Here is a 3910-nt window from a genome sequence, read left to right on the forward strand (position 1 = left end):
GGAGGAGGCCAAGCAGCCGGGGTGGAGAGCGCGGGCGCCCGGGATCCTCCGCGGGGATGTCGCGGGCCGTGGGCCTGTGGCTTTAAAGAGCCCCAACCCCCCCTTGAAAGCTCGGGGAGCTCGATGGGAGCCCTACTTCCTGGCCCTTCTGGGACAAGTTGAGTGGGAAGAGTTGGCTGGGGAGGGGGGATTCTTCGCTTAGAAGAGGAAAAACGGTTTCAGGCTTCAGGTCGAGATGGCATGTTTTGCTGCTCAGAACAGCTGAGGACACCTGGAGCCCGTCCAAGGAAACCCGCGCGCACGGGACACCCCCTTTGCAATGACGGAGGAGAACCTACAGTCCTGGGGCGCGCACAGCCCTCTCGCCCACCAAGCAGGCGTCTTAACCACGCTGTTTGGGATAAGCGACTCTGTCACCCCCTATGTCCCCCGGTCCCCGGTTACATATTCTAAGGCGACTCTATCCGGGCCCCTTCAGCCCGCAGATGCGGCGAGGCTGGCGTGGTCTGTCGCGCTGCCTCGGAGAAGCGAAGGGAAAGCAGGGGCCTCTTCCCAAAGCGATGGGGCGGGGACGCAGACGGCTCTGAGTGACCGGGCAGTACCGTCTAGGAAGGACTGCAGCGGTCGCGAACGCCCTCCCAAGGGTGCCTCTATCTTTCAGAAGTGAACGCGGGTGGTTGGGAACCCTTCAGGGCATGTTTGTCTTCCAGATAGACAACCCTACTGGGAGGTTTCCTTCCTCTCCAGAAGGCAAGTGTGACTGAGATTTCAGATCCTCAAGGCAGCCTGACCTTGATCAAGCCTGGCTTTGAGGCTGGTGCTCCACAGATGCGCCACGGGTGGGCGAAATAGCGCCCTCTCACCCACCCTCGCTCACCTCGGGCCCTTTCCCCCTTCCTAACTGCAAGCCAGCAGTTCACGTTTGCTGCTTAGTTTGGGTTGGGGAGCCAGGGAGGACTCTTTCTCAGAAGCTGCTCTCTCATTTGATTACTTTAAACTTCATACTTAAAACACACACACAACACAAAACTTGGCTTCCTTCCACTTAAAAAAATCGCTGGGAATTTCCACAATTTCCCTTGAAAGCTTAAGAATTTCTAAACGTTAGACCTGTTTGCATGGCATGACAAGACAAAGTAACAGGACTAAAAAATGTCAACCTTTGAACCTCTAACACTTTCTGATTTATATTAAATTCTATCCAGAAAGACACAGGAGCCTTAATGTAATCCTTAGATCTGAAGGGGGAAATCTGTAAAACAGTAAATCACAAATGAGCCATTTAATACTTGCAAGTTGTTTAACATTAAAGTGATAATATTTGCTTCCATAATAAAAGAGAAAGAAAAAAAACACACAACACAAAGGTACTTAGCCAAGTTTCAAACTAGCTAGGCTTTCGAAAGCCAACCCTCCCCCAATAAAGGTTAAAACAAAGATTGAAAATATTAAATCACTTATGCTATAACTAAATTCATTATACTCTCAGGGCATTATAAAGACTGACATCAATAGACTGATTTATGCTGCTTTTTAAAACTAATTAAACAAAATTGACCTTCTCTCTCTCTCCTTTCTTTCCCCCCATTCACTTTTTTGGTGTTGATGGCAAAACATCTCTCAAATACTTTTAGAATTTTCTCTCCCCCACAAAACAAGAAAATATAGACACAGGAGAAAGAAATAGTCTTTATATACTCAAATACCAAAGTTTCCTCATAATTTAGTACCTCACCTTTCCCTTGATTTACAGTCTCCTCTGTTCTTCTGGCCAAAGAAGGGAGACTCTTCTCAGCAGTCTCTTCCAGAAATAATTTTTGTTTGTTCTTTAAAAAGTAACGTTAAATCTTAAATGAATTAAAAACTTTCTTAAGGAGTCTCCTCTGTTCTGACCAAAGGCGATGATGAGAAAGCTAGAAAGCAGGTACCTCTTCTAAGGTGTCCTGTTAATTACTTTCAGCAGAAACTCTCCTCATTATATACTAGTAGCAGCACCCTGACTATCTGGCTTTCTTGGAAAGGGTCTTTTCTGACATCATAATCTAGTTTCCAATATTACTGAGTAACCTCTCTGATAATGCTGAGGACATGTGAATGCAAATGAGATGACTTCACACAGGAAGCGCACGCTCTCTCTCTCTCCTGTCCTCTCTCCTCTCTCTCTCTCCCCTTAGAAATAGAACAAGTGCCAATAGATGCTGAATGTTTGCTCAGGCCTTGCTATCACATAAATGCACTTTAGCAAATAGGAGGATATGAAGGCCTGTCTTTCATCTGAAGTATTCCATGTGAAGACAGTTTAACATTGTGAGAACTGCACTTACATGAAAGACAAGTCCGATTTTAAGAAAGATTTTTTCTAAAAATGTAAGTGCACTTTTACACTTCATGTTTAAATAACTGGTTGATGTATATCTCCAGGGATATCTCCTCTTGCAATTTAGAAAAAAAAAGCATTTATGGTTAGCTTTTTCATCTTTCTTCCTTTTTTCTTCCTCAGTCCAAACAACAAGGAAACAAACATGCAAATCAGAAAAGTATCTATAGCTCTTAAAACAGTGCACCTGGGCTCAGAAATTCCCTTATCTTCTTACCAATAAGCATCCAGATTTAACATTTGCCAATCTGTAGCTCCAGGCTATCTCTCTTAAATCCTCTGAAACCAAACAACTAAATTCATCCTTTCTCTACTCCAAACTTTTTCTTGGTGTACATAGAGAAGTTTGCATAATTAGCTCAAGTAAAGTTATCTTTTGATTCCATTACAATAAGTTCCTAATCACTTACTTGCCTGGACTGAGACTTGAGGGGAGGCTTTTGCTGGCGGACACCATGGTTGAGCAAAAAAAGGAGATGTCATACCTTTAAATCCCAAGTAGGGGTAGGAAAGGGTGTATTTCATTGTTAAATCTCTGTCCTTAGATGAGGATAAGACTGAAACAGGGTCTCCCTTTTCCAGGAGCAGGACTCCCTGCTGACATATGGAGAAACTACCTCCAGAGAAGCACTAGACATGCATCAGTCTTGTTGGGAAAGTGGGTCTCACACCAGCCTCAACCTTCCCTACTTCCTGGGCAATGTTCAGCTTTCCCGTAGCAGGACCAGAAAGCCGGGCAGCGAGGCAGTTTTCCCCAAGGGACCTAAGCCAACGTGAGATGAGAAGGTCTTTAGGAAATGGGGGTCTCCAGGGACCACTTCTCCAAGGCCCAGCACTTGTGCACCTCCTAACCCCATGCGTATGAGTATCAAAATGTTTGAAGAATAGTCTTCTCTTCTGGCCTGTGTGTGTGTGTGTGTGTGTGTGTGTGTGTGAGAGAGAGAGAGAGAGAGAGAGAGAGAGAGAAAATGGATGTGTAGCACATGAGTCCTGATTTCCTGGACTGATGGACTGATGATGCCCTTGGCTGGGCCAAGCTCTTGGCTTCCTGAAGTAGGCAGCTCTGTAGAGAGAGAAAATGGATGTGTAGCACATGAGTCCTGATTTCCTGGACTGATGCCTGCCCGATGCCCTTGGCTGGGCCAAGCTCTTGGCTTCCTGAAGTAGGCAGCTCTGTACTTGTTCGAGACCACAGGGAGAGTTTCAAGTCCCACCTGGCTCAGAGGACAACTTGTCAACCTAAAACTGATTCTGGCGGTGCCACACTACCCTCCTGGCTGACGCCCAGCTCCCTGTGAGGGGGATCCTCCTTTCTTACAATCTGAGCCCTGGCTGTCTGGAAGGCACTGCCCCTAGAGTTGCAAGGACCTGGGGAACTGTTACCTCCCCAACACCATTCACCCCGGGGCAAAAGCAGCCAGTTTACATCCAGTCTGTCCCCAAGGCAGCCTGGGATGCCCATCCTCTCACGCAGAAAGGCATCCAAACACTTTAGAGAGGGCATTGTGCCTATTTCGCTTTGAGCTCCTGATG

The sequence above is a fragment of the Myotis brandtii genome, unplaced genomic scaffold (genome assembly GCF_000412655.1).
Source record: "Myotis brandtii unplaced genomic scaffold, ASM41265v1 scaffold358, whole genome shotgun sequence".
NCBI classification, from domain to species: Eukaryota; Metazoa; Chordata; class Mammalia; order Chiroptera; family Vespertilionidae; genus Myotis; species Myotis brandtii.